The sequence below is a fragment of the Hippichthys cyanospilos genome, chromosome 2 (genome assembly GCF_059441005.1).
Source record: "Hippichthys cyanospilos isolate Australia breed blue-spotted pipefish chromosome 2, RoL_Hcya_1.0, whole genome shotgun sequence".
NCBI classification, from domain to species: domain Eukaryota; kingdom Metazoa; phylum Chordata; class Actinopteri; order Syngnathiformes; family Syngnathidae; genus Hippichthys; species Hippichthys cyanospilos.
The window spans coordinates 9,836,563-9,850,807 of record NC_142370.1 but is presented as its reverse complement, the minus strand read 5'-3'; positions in this window follow the sequence as shown (position 1 = coordinate 9,850,807).

Sequence of the window (14,245 nt, the reverse complement as noted above, 5' to 3'; positions counted from 1 at the left end):
ATTTGCTTGGAATAAATGTATACTTCTGAGATCCATTCGTGTCTAGTGTGGTGGACATATCACTGGATTTGTTGAAGCTACTCAACTATGTGCTCAGTAGAGGACCTCCTGGCCTTTCAAATGATTAACTATTTGTCTTGCTGAGACAAAATGGACACAACAGTGGACGGCCAATGAATGGACTGGTTCCCTGGAGGATCTGCAGTGTAGAACTTTTCTAAACGTGCAAAGGTGAGTATTAACCACATAACTAAACTGATCACATTTCTCTTCATGACAGTGGTGAATCTCTCTATTTGTTTATTAGTGGTTCATTATTACTGCCCTTATTACTCTATTACAGTTTTTGTTTGTTTGTTTTATTGCCTACCTTATTATATGCTCGATTATGGAACGTAGTCTGTTCGGGGAAGTGAACAGAACAATACAGTTTAATACAGTATGTGTATACAGTCCGGATGTTTTTCCCCGGTGTTTTACGTATACGCATTAGCTATTTACCATAGGTTTCTATTGCTCGCCATATGATGATTTCGCCTTACGATCCCAACTCCAGAACGAATTAATTTCATATGGCGGGGTCCACTGTATTCCACTTCGTAACGTAAACCGGGGTCGTCGTAACCCAGGGTTCCACCGTATTTCATTCGGAGAGGCAGTCAATTCAATTCATTCAATTGTCAGCAAGACCGCAAAGTTAAATGCAACACATGAGATATCATTGGACAGGCTAGGATCTCCTCTACAGCACAAACATGGACTTAGTAGTGTAGCTCTAATGAGTCAAAAGCTATCAACCAAAAACGGATATCCACTACAGTGGACACAAATGAATAGACTGAATTTCAGCTGGATCTCAGGAGGATATTGGGATAAATCCTCTTGAGACCAAGCCTATTTTTGTGTCCACCTTTTGTGTCCAATTCATCTCAGCAAGACAGCAGTTCATTGCATCCCACACAAACATCCACACAGTAATTGAAAAGCAGGATGCTTGAAAGACTAAAAAAAAAACAAAAAACATGCATGTCTTAGTAGAGTAGAAGTCAAAAGATATGGACATAAAAAAATGGACACAAATTAGTAGCCTGAGTCTCAGGAGGATGTTTGAGCATTTTGCAATGAACTTTTTTTGGTGCGCTTCATAAATTATCCTAAAAAAGAAAAATCAAAGTAGCCCCTTCTATTTTTTTTTGTTGTATGTGTCCGCCGGAGGAAAAGGTCTACATCCCCTCGGTGTAAGACGTGATGGATGTTTAGTGGAGTTTGCATTTAATCATTTACACTTGAACTTTACATCCAGTTTGGCTATTACATCAGTGATCATTCTCTTTAGAGCGCCATGTTAATAAATAAAAAGACAGGAGAAATGAGCTAAGTTGACTGCGTGAGGAGGAGGAAAGGGACAACTGAGGACACAGTGCTGCAGGTTGAAAGCGGAAAGAACGTGTGGCGATGGGAGACACCATCATTAACCTCTGGCACGGCAATAAATCAACAGCAGTTGGCGCGTATCAGACCAATTCCCTGCATTGCGTCTTCGAGGGCGCTCGCCACGACTCAGACATGATAAATCTTAAATGGCGAGGCGGCTTGAAGATGTTATTAGTGCTTGTGTTTCACTGTAAGCCTTTTATGCAATATGCATTCAATTTGCTGCGCGTGACCTTGGTGACTCTGACAGTTTTCTATCACCGTCGCTTATTTGAGATCCAATTTGATGGTGTTAAGATGAGTGGTGAGGAAAGAGAAGATGATTTTTTTTTTTTGCAAATAGGTCAGATAAAAAGAGTGACTGTGAACAGTAATATGGACACAAAGGCATTTTTTACCATCAAAAATGTGAAATAGAAGATTCCTGATCATCCAATTGCCTAAATTAGTGCTGTTCGACGTTTTTTCAATGATGATATTTAGCAACTCCAGAAGACAGGATATCTGTTTTCTATCTGGCTCATCTATTGGAAAATGGCGTCACTAATGACGATGCTCATCTGTATAACACTTAACAAAATAAAGGCACACAGTGTTTTTGCAAAATTGTCATTATCACACAATATAGCAATAGGTTCTAATTAATTTGCTCTTAATTTGAAAATAAAAATGCACCATTCTGGACAACCATTAGAAAGCATTAAATCAGATTTGCTGATACCTGCAGAAACCCTGAAAATCTCAAGTGCCTTCACGTACCCCTATTTGTGAACCACAGCACCTAAAAGACAGAAAGCAGAGAGATAAAGGAGGAGTTGGCAATTACAAAAGTTCATCTTTTCTCCAATTTGGTTATACTTTCAGTATGACTAGTATAAAATGAAAACAAATAATGAAAATAAAATGAGATTTAAAAAAGTAAGAAAGAAACTTGCTTCTGGTGCCACTTAGTGCCTCTAATTTCATTTGTAAGAGACCACTGCACCAGAAAGAAAAACTATCAACCTGAGGCAGGGGATGTAAAAGGTCTTTGTGGTGATTGCTGGTGGGCGGAGCTTCCGGCAGCACACCTATTGGCTGTGACGATTGACAAGTTGGCAGAAACAGGAGTATTATTTTGCAGTATTCTTTTCCCCCTATGTATGCTTTCAAAGCCTTTCATGTTTTCTGCAGCGTTTGTGATTAGTGCTACTAACAAAAGTGATTTGGCTGTGATTTGCTAGTGCTAGTTTAAGTGTAATACACTCAGTTAAACTCGTGGGCTTTCTATTGCGTTGTTTGCTTGGAGTTCAGCAATTTATTGATGTATTTATTGATTCATTTATTGATTTATTGAGTTTAGCAATACGTTTTCTGAGTGATGCTACCAACATCGCAGTCCTGGCTAGCTTATGTTAGCGTGTTTACAGTGCTAATTCTTGCTCCGTTGCTCGTAGGCTTCATTTTTTTCATTGGTTTGCACTCAGCAAGTAAGTCAGCTGTGTTGCCCTGTGCGGCACGTTTTTGCCATGTCTTGTGAATTTATTTTAATTATTATTTACTTTGTTAAAGGGAAATAAATAGATATGGATGAATAAAATGATAAATAATCAAGATTTCAGTATTGACCAAAATAAACATAATTATTATTTTGGCCATAATCGTGCAACCCTAGTCATTACAGTTATTATATCATCATCATTAAATTATTACTATTATTATGTCATGTTAGCATAATAATCATTGGCGTGAATATCTGCGGCTTTTTTAACAATGCACATTTCTCTTCAGCAATAACTGCTACTTCCATTTTTATGAAAAGCAAGTAATTAAAGAACAATAAATCATTCCCGCATGAGAATAGTGGAGAGGCAGCCAGTGTGAAAAAATGGAATGCCTTATATAATTTCTGATTATTATGCTGCACATCAGCCTCCTTTGGGAATATCAACATGAAAAGATACAGCTTCTCTTTTTTATGTTTCAAAACAACAAAGCATGAGTTCAGCACAACCATACGCACACAAAAATCACAAAATAATAAAAGCTACAAATAGAACACTCAGCATGCTCCATTTTTCTCTCTCACATGGTTTTCATTCCAGCAAGATTTGACGGAACACAATGCAATGATACGGAAGAAGATTAGGGCCAGTAAAGAAAAAAAGTTGGCAGGATAGAAAATTGTATTTGTTCTGACTATTTCTGACAATGGAGTCAGAATGCCTGCAAATCAGAATTGTGACTTGAAAGTGTAAATTCTCACTTTCAAGTCATAATTCTCATGGTTGAATCCGACTTTAAAGTCGGAGTACTGAGAATCTGATTTCAGTCACAAAGAATATTCACCCACTTTATTGTTATAACTTCAAAAGAGAGAATTCTCACTTTCAAGTCAAAATTCTTGCTTGTATTGATCCTGAAAATTCTCACTTTGTTTTCAGGATCATGACTTTAAAGTATAGATTCTGACTATATTCTCAAAATTCTGACTGCTCAGAATTCTGAGGTAAAAAAAAGAGAATTCTCACTTGTCATGATTCGGAAAATTCTCACTTTATTCTCAGAACTATGACTTTAAAGTAGAAATTTGGACTCCATTCTCAAATTTCTGACTGCTCAGAATTCTGAAGTAAAAAGAGATAATTCTATCTTTCAAGTCAAAATTCTCACTTGTCATGATTCTGAAAATTCTCACTTTATTCTCATAATTATGACTTTAAAGGAGAAATTCAGACTCTATTCTCGAAATTCTGACTGCTCAGAATCTTGAGGTGAAAATCAGAATCCTGCTCATTTTCCTCCCTCTTCAGTATGACGTTGCCTGAATACACAGCTCAGATTTTTTAATCATGTGGCGTGTGCTTGTGTGTGCTCTAGCAAGAGGGACAGACAGCTGCCATCTCTCTGCGGTCGTCTGCAGGAAAGCCTGCACGGCGCACGTCACGGCCAAAGGTAACAAATATGTCGCGGCCATCTGTCAGTGGAGCTTCACGCGGACAAAAGAGAGGCAGGCTGCTGCGGCGAGAAGGCGGCAAGGTGGCCCCCGCCCGCCATTGTCCTCCACACTGCTGGCTAAATGGCGCCCCCCCCCCATCAGGGGCCCGCCACCCGCTGAAACAGCGCAGCCGGGCCAACAGTGCCATTATTCGGCAAGGGCGTGCAGTGTGACAGTTACCCGACATTTGCTTCAAGGTTGGAAGCTTAGTTGAGCTTGAGAAGAAAACACTAGAAAGTCGACTGGCTTGCAAACATTTTTTTTTGCCTTTTTTTTATCTCTTCAACAACCTCTTAGATTTGCACCTTTTGAGCTCGCTCACACACACACACACACACACACACGCACGCACACACACACACACACACACACACACACACACACACATACATGCGCTCGCGCTTTCATCCAGTCCAGATAAGGTCCTGGGCTTAGTGGACAGGGTCGATTTTCCATGATGGAATTTTATAATAAAGATAAAATGCCAGAGCAATCAAAGCATCACTTGAGGCAATCTTCAAGCAAAGCCAAGACCTTACTTTGGACCTGCAGTCTCCTGCCCATCCCTCAAAATGATCATTCTCACATACACTGAAGCCCCCACCGAGACTCACATCATTTCCTCCATCTCTCACATAAGCAAGGGAAAAAAGGATCTGTCAAAAATTGATAAAGATAGATTGGTGAAAAAGAAAATGTCGATAGAGAAACCTTTGCACAAGGTTAAAAAAAAAAGATGGGTTGCACAGTGAAGATTTGTAGTACAGGATGTAAGTTTTCCCGAGCTACTATGGTCAACATGTGTTAGGTGTGAGTCAATACCACCACCAAAGAGTGCAGATTTTCCATCCATCTATCCATGATCCAACATCGCAATAAATTGATTTTCCGCATTTATGAATACATGTGTGTCAAACACACATCGTGTGTATACAAACCTTGCAAGAATATTTGAATGTATCTGCAAGTTCGAAAGTATTTGCAAGAACATGGCAATGTAATGCATTTTTTTTAAACGTACAGTGGAACCCCCGTGTTACAGCGTCCCTTGCTTACGTTTTTTTGTGAATTTTTTCGTCTCCTCTTTAGGGTACTTTCCCCGTTTTGCGACAAAAACAACTGTCATGACCCTAGGGGCTTGGCTGTATTTGTGTTGTTTTGACTCCATCTGCAGGCTTTGCACTTATTTTCAATGCCTCCATGCAACGCCTCACTACAATACTGGTCTGCTATTGGTCGGCATCTCCTCACGGTTGCCGGTCTGCTATTGGTCCGCCTCATCGCGAATGGTTACAAAACTGCATTTATAGTGCATTTTACTGCTTATTTCAAAGCTGAAAGGGTTAGCCATGGGTCCCAAGATTGCTAGTGGTGACTGAGAGGGAAGTAAGAAGATGATTTCAATGGAAACGAAGCTGGAGATAATCAAGAAATACGAAGCTAGCCAAGCCTAGACTACCCTTACTAGGGAATATGGGCATAGCATTTCTGATTGTATACATGTATATTATATATACCTAGCTCTTACTATACTATTTTGTTACCAATTTTTAATATGTATGCACAACTTTGATGTTTTTACCTGGGGTTCAAAACGCATTAGCTATTTAACATAGGTTTGGATCTCCCGCCATACGGTGGATTTGCCTTACGAGCCCAACCACGGAACGGATTAATCTTGTAATACGGGGGCCCACTGTATTTGTAAATTTCCTTTGGAACGTATTTGGAAAAATACATTTTAACGTATTTGCGAGTGTTTTCAAGTGTATTCAAAAGAACGTTTGAAAGTATTTGTATTTGAAAAAAATGCCTCAATTTAAGAAAGATTCACACTCCAATGAATTGATTTCAAAAATAGAAGTACCACTGTAAAGGCATGTATCGTTCCTGGCAATATTGGATCGGTATCTGACAGTACTCTGGCCTGTAATAGCGGTATCGTATCGGAAGTGTGAAAGATGTATGGAGACACCCCAATTCTTTTATGGCCTACTTGTTTTGCACTCAGTGACCTTATCTGAGATCCAACCTCGAACCTTTGTTCTTAATCTGCTGGCACGACAATGGGATGACCTGGCCTTGAGACAGGTTCTCAGGCATGGGGAAAAGCCCATTAGCACCAGCAATTTTAAAACGAACAGAGATGGACTACAAGCGTGCGTATTAGCCCGCGCCTGCGTGCGTGCGCGCCGCCGTCAAGTGTCTCTGATTAGTATGCTTGTGTCATGAGGCAACACCGACAGTGGGGCCTCAGAGCGCCATGAATTCTTAAGCGCGGGCTCACATGTACCGTGGCGCGCATCATCACGCCTGAGAGGACAGGCAACGCAAGGCGAGGAACGCCCGCTAGGCCATTTGCGGCAAACGCCAATACCTGCCTGACTGCCCAAGTTGTATGTAAACAAATTTGCTTTGGTATGATCTCATCAGTACACGCGATATTCCTTTGTGACTCACAGATGAGCAGCCCAACATACCGATGCACAAAGGCAATCGGAGGGAATTTTCAATCTCTTTGGCTCTCCTTCTGCCTAGCGGGAATCGGAGAAAGGAGCGCGGTTGCTTGGCAACAGGTTGTGGTTGCCATGGTGAATTTAAGTGGAACAGCTGGTCCAATCAGCATAAAGTGCGGGCGGGCGGGGGCAGCGCCAGCCAGGCTCATGCCAACACGGGCTGGCAGGAAGGAGAAGCTGCTGAGGCATGCAGGACGGCGAAAGGAAAAAAAGTAGGCTAATTGGCAAAAGAAAGCAAAACGAGCAACAAGGGATGAGGGACGAGTTGAAGACACCAGTAGCTTGGATGGATTAGGATATCCATCATAGCATATTTTTCATGTTAGCGCTGCTCGCTATTGATTAGTTTCATTATGGATGAGTCCCTCAATTAAATGTTTTCAAAAACATCCATGTTTCCATTCTTTTAGTCAACAAAAAAATGACATTATTTCACTCATTCAATCCCAAAGGATTGTTCTAAAGAGTACAGAAATTCTATCCCATGTACTTTTTTTTCCTGCAATTTGTTCTTCAAGTGATGGCTCAAGGTCTGAAAATGGCTGCTACTAAAAGAATTAAGAACTAATATAATTATTTATTTCACTACAGGAGCTAATCTTTTTTTTTTTTTTTTAAATAGAATAACCCATAAAGTTGGGCCTAATTACACAACTATTGGGTTGTTTTTCTTTTGAGTGTAATAAAGCAATTTCGTACCGAAAGTGATTGATGGTTTTAAGTTAAAGGTTGCTTTCATAGTAAATACGTTTATTAATTTAATACTTCATTTACTTAGAAATAGCCCTTTATAGACCCTCCTTTAAAACTTGAAAAAAATGAGATATTGCTGAGGAGTTGATGGAGGCAATGATGAGTCAAGTTAATCAGAACACATCCACTGCTTGGAGGAAACTTTTCAAAATAAAAGCTTGATAAAGCTATTGCCTTGATGCATTATTATTATTATCCATCCATTTTCTATAGCCGCTTGTCCTCACAAGGGTCGCAGGCTTGATTATGCCTAACAGAGCTGACTTTGGCCAGTAGCTGGGGGGCACCTGAATTGGTTGCCAGCCAATCACAGGGTACACTGGGACAAATGACCTCACGCACCCAATCACACCAAAGATCAATTTAGTGTGTCCAAAACACTTGTCTTGCATATTTTTCTGAGTATGGGAGGAGGCTGGAGTGCTCGGAGAAAACTCATGCGGGCTCGGGGAGAACGTGCAAACTCCACACAGGAGCCAGATGGAATTGAACAGGCGGACGAGCAAACCACTCATCCACCCCATTATTATTATTGTTATTATTGTTGTTGTTGTTATTGCTGTTATTATTATTATTATTATTATTATTATTATTATTATTATTATTATTATTATTATTATTATTATTATTATTATTATCATCATCAGTAGTAGTAGTAGTAGTATTTTGGAGGATTTTGAAGTTGATCTATGTAGTTGATGACCAGTTACGTTATGTCAGTGCTTCTCTATTATGTTTTGCCAAGTTCCCCAAAGAAAGAGAAAGCTTTTCACGCCCTCCCACCACTTGACACGCTGACTATAAATAAGATTATTATTGATTATTAAAATTGTATAAGTATACCTAAGCCAGTATTCTTTTTAACATTAACAAAAGAAAATAAGCAATATAAGTCAACTTTATACAATTACTATTTTTTACAGCGTTTATACAAGTTACAGCTTAGCCTAAAACAGAACAAAAATAACCAAGTGCATCAAAGTGCCTGAAAAAAAAAAAAAACTATAATATTCTATTGCAACTACACTTCAAATGACAAAAACAAATCCAGCATTTCACGGAGGCATCCCCGGGGCCCAAGGGGGGCCCTCCCCACTATTTGAAAAGCACTGCCTTAGTTTATGATGGTATTCATTAAAAAAAAAAACAACAACATTTAAAAGAAGTTAGAAGTTTAAAAAAAAATTCCTCATACACTTATTAAGTAACCGTATTACTCAATGATTGTTGAATATGTAAAACCCAACTTAAATTTCCAGAATTTGACGACAGAACACGACTTCTCAAAAGATCCGAGACAAGACACAAGTAGCTCTTCATCACGTCAGTTCTGAAACAAATTCTTTTTACTAATTTCCTGTCAAATTTCAAATAGATAGCCTACATACACACACACACACAAGCTCAGGAGCCAAGATGTCTTGTACGAAGAGGACATACTCTGCGAGTGTATCGCATGAGCAAGCACAGAGGGGAGCGAGATGAACACGGGCTGCCGCCGCTGTCAGCGATCAATGGCAGCCACTTCTCCTTCGACACACGCAACGCAATTGTTTTGCTGCTGCGCTCTCACATTTTGCTCATTTTTGCTTCCAGAACACCAATTCAAACACGGGAGCCACACTATAATCACATCTTCCCCTCGTTCCATTCCTTCTCGAAGGCTTGCATGAAAAGTACTTTGGCCAAAATGATACTGTTGAAATTGTCGCCGGCGAATGGAAACAAGAAGGGGACAAACGGACCTGCGCTGGTTACACAAATGCGATCCCTCCGTCGCACCTTCTCCTGTCAATCACGAAGCGCGATAGGAGGAAGCGGTTGCCGGGGTGACCGAGAGCCACCTTTCTCTTGCCGACGCTTCACGATGTGGTCATGAAGGACAACACAAAAGCACCTTGGTTGCTTGATCACAATCGCAACAAATTAAGTGCCGCACATTTTGGTGTGCAACAGATCATCACCGATGATAAATTATGAAAGCGTAAGGTAAGTTGTTCTTTCAACCTTGTGCGGTATTGTGACCAATTTTTGGTTAGTCTAACCCTAACCCTTTCCTTCCGCATTTTTCTTGCGGTATTTTAGCCAAGGGAAGGCACACTCCTAGTAGTGTGATAATTAAGTTGTCATGCTATGTTGAACTTTGATATATGGGTGAAATTTCAGCTCCCTAATGTTTCTTTAATGCTTTTCCTTTGATGTGAACAGCCTTTGATGTAAAGTTGAAAGGAATCGACAAAATGCCGTACAACGGTTAAATCAGTGGTTCTCAATATTTTTACCCTTTGTGTTAGTAAGTTAAAACAGTGCTGTGCTATCCATGTCATTCAATAAACTTTGGAACTCTGACTCTTTAAGAATATTTTATTCAGCAACTCCATTTCTGGTTCATTTCTGTCTCATATGCCAGAAAATTGCATCACTAAAAGTGTTTTTGCTTCTGGATAAAAGTTCCATTGAATTTGCTCTTAATTTGAAAAGTAAAATGGATTATTCCTGTAACAGCATTAACTTTAGTTCAAGTACTTACAGAAACCTTATTAAAATCTGAAGTACCTTCAAGTACACCAATTGAGAAACACTGCTGGGACTAAACACGCAGTAATGTTCAGTCTTAAAGAGAGGATGTTGCTGTTGGCAGACAATTACAACAAAAATAAATAACTAAAAATGATAAACTTCATTTACCATCTTTTTGCGCAAAGATCTGATGTTATTACCTGCGGCTTATAGTCCAGTGCGGCTTATCCGTGACAAAAATCTTTTATTTTCTTCCACATTTTTTATATTGTATATACCAGTGCGCCTTGTAGCCCGGAATATATGTTTTTGTTTTGTTTTGTTTTTAGCATTTAGCCTAGATTTAAAACATTGAAATGTATTTGTACGTACGGACGAATGAATTTGCCAGTCCAAAATGTTTACTCCACATCGTCAGTGCCACACTTCCACCAAAAAAATGTATATATATTTGTCACTGCAAAGTGAACTAAGCCACTTCACACACATATAGCGTGAATTAAAATTTCACACACATCCTCTCAAATATGCAATCACACGCTTCTGAGTGTCCTCTCAAGACACCGAAACACATCGTGAAAAGACCTATCTGCTTAACACGTCTGATACACGAACGCTTCAACACAGACGAGTCCGTGGCGCATTAATAGTCGAGTACACGGATCGATGCATGAAACAGATGTGAGCATGAAGAGGCAGCAGCAGTGCGGCACAGCGGCCGGCCCGCGCTTGCAGGCCCGTCTCCAGGGTGGGGAGGGGGCAAGAGGGCGCACGGCACCGGGAGAGCGAGCGGGCCGGCGGGAAATTTGGCGTCTCTGCCAGCGAGGAAGAGAATTGAGTGTGTTCCCCCTTGGCCGGGGCATTAACAAGCCTATAATGGAGCCTCTTAAAAAGCCAACTAGGATCGCCTCCAAAACTAACTGATGTAGAGTAGCCAGGGCCCCCGTGGGCAGTGGCCAAATCCCCCTGGTCCCTCCCCAGCACAGGCACACACAACCCCGGTGGCAAGCGCAGGCACAGACACATATTGTGTTTGTCTAGTCAGCCACAAGCCATAGTAGTTTATAACACAATAAAACACCACGAGGAGGCATTAATTGGATATAATAGCCGGGGACTAATGTAGATGATTGAACACCTTTTTCTTAGAGACTACTAAATAAAAGTGGGAGGAAAGGAGAAGAGGGATCAACAGGAATTAGTGGTGCAATTACACCGTGTATTTCTGACCTTGGCGCCAAACGTTGCGCACGCACTGAGGAGGCATGGATCGCCATTCAGGGGTGGAGCAACATGGTGGCCAGGGGTGACCATAGCCACCCCTTGTCGCTTTCTGGCCACCCTTTTGGCCACCCCCACACCTCGGAGTGGATATTGATATCTATGACTTTTCTACCATTTTTACATGCATGCCATTATCTTAGAATGTGCTCATTGAGAAAATATGACTTTGACCATCACATTACAATATTTCTGACTATGCACCTAGGATCATGACTCGCTAGCCTGTTCAGTGTATGTTTGTGTGTGTGTATATGTATATCGAAATATGTATATATATATATATATATATATATATATATATATATATATATATATATATATATATATATATATATATATATATATATATACAGTAACTTTTTATAGGTAGGTAGATAGATAGATAGATAAATAGATAAATAGATAGAGAGATAGAGAGATAGATAGAATCACAAAAATTTGTCACATTGTACTGATGTTTAGTGAAACCGAGGGGTTATGAGAAAGGTGTACTTTTATGCAAAACGCACCTCTCTGTTGATAGGAGAAAGGAACAAGGAAAGAGTAGTTTTGTTTGACTCATTCACTGCCATTGACGCCCGGGCCATCAACATCAAACAACCAATGAGCTGGCAGTGAGTGGTGATTGAATTAAAAGTGTTTTCCCTAGACGGGAGGAAATATTTTATTTAATAAGAAGGTTTTTCTCGCCACATGGCCATTTGACAAGATACTCGCCACTCGGTGGGGGTTGCCACATTTCACTGTTCTTCGGTTTTGTGAGATCACGCGAGATCACGGGAGAGGGCTTCGTGCTTACCAGGATCTTTTACCGCATCTACTGTTTTGTAGTAGATACAAAAACCTGGCCATCTACTTCCGCTTCGCTTACCAAATTTTCCACTGAGAGCTTCTCACCAACCTTTCAAAAAACTCAGTGGCCATTCTTCACTCCCCCATGGTGGAGAATGGGAGTGTGTGTGTGTAATTGGCACTTCACTGTCATATCAAATTGAGATCAGCGCAGGGTTGGGGCTTGCCAAGAACAATGAGAGTCAGACAAGAACGTGGCTCGCTACTCCGACAGCCGCCCCGATAAGCGCGGCGCAGACCAGTCAATAAAAGCAATCATCTGTAATCTTCTTATGGGGGACTAAACAGCTCCCCCAGACACCCCACAATGGCCACTAGGCATACACTGTACAAATAGAGAAAAGTGCAGCCAAAACAATGGTTGACGCCTGAACTCACTGCTCAACCTCATCCACAGCGACATTATTCTTAAGCTCTTTTGAGAAGTAGAGGTCAAAAGCTGTGCGTGATACATAAAATTGTACCTTTGTGTTCACGGAAATGGACATTAGTTTGGTTTATACTTTTGAATCATTGAGTTACCTGGATAAGTCTCCATGTCCTCAGGAGAGGACAGCCTGGCCTTTGCGATGCCTCATTTCTTAGGGTGGGATGCAATTCACTTTGCTGTCTTCCTGAGACAAAATGGACACAACAGTTGACACAAATTAAATTGTTGTACAAACAGTGCACTGATTCCTATTTACACACAATTTTTTCCAGTTACTAACAAACGTCTCAGCATGTGTCAAAATTGATATAAAATGAATTAGTTAGTTGTGTTGTCTTTAGGCATGAAAATCAGGATTGAACAGAATTTAACAGTAAATAACTTTATGCCAAATTTAAATTAGGTCTGCAGTTTTCAAGTATTTTGGTATTTGAATACCCTGAAAATTCTATGAAAGAATCGATCGTTCCGATAGAGATGAAAAATGTGTTTTTTTGCTGGGTGAAAACAAAACTGAAGCTCAAATACATTTTCACTTCATTAGAATGACCAACTTTAGTAAGTTTTTTGATAATCTACCTTTTTGGTAAAGTAAATAAAACTGTTAAACAGCACAAGATTTTTTACAAGATTTTTTACAAAACTCTTGCTATGGATTTTGGTCTATGAGACGAAGTGATGTGAGACTCCGGAAGCGAGGTTGCCGACTGAAACGGCACATTCAAGATAGCCAGGTTTGTTACAAAGTAATAGCAACCCTGTCAATTGAGTCATTTATGTCAAAACTGCCTTTGAAATGTCATTAGATTGCACTCACCAGCCTTTATGGAGCCCTAGAGCGCTGCTAGCTAGCAGCTAATTTAAGTTGCTATAACACTGGAGCTGCTGCGAAATGCTAGGAAGAGGCATTATACAATACAACGTCAGCGAAATAAAAAGTGTTATTTGGCGCCCTTTAATGGTGATTGAACATGATTTCAGAACGACGTTGGATTGTTGATGTCAGGAGAAGCAGTTTATGACAGGAATACAAAGATGAGTCAAGTTAGCTGTTCCGCCCCAACGTGCTGGCGGGGCCAACTTCAAAATAAAAGCATTCTAAAGCATTCGTGTCAATATATTATTTGGTATGGTAAGGTTTATTTTGAAGTTGGCCCGCTCCCTAAATAAGTCGTAAGTATGCGAGTATATGAGGCAAGAAGAAAAATGCTTCAATGAGCGAGTATTCAGAGCAAGAAAATAAAGCTTCAAACATTTTTTTTTTGGAACTGAGGTACTCAAAATACTCGAGAACTAATTTCAGCCCTGGCTGAAACGCTTTCGGTTTTCATTCTTCTTTCAAATGAATGCCTCGAAGATGTGTCACCGTCAAGTGGTCAACAGTGGAATTACACCAAAAATAAATTGGAGGCAATACAAAATAACGTTATAAACTGCACAAAAAAACGGTGAAATGTCTGGATGGTGAACAAGGAACCC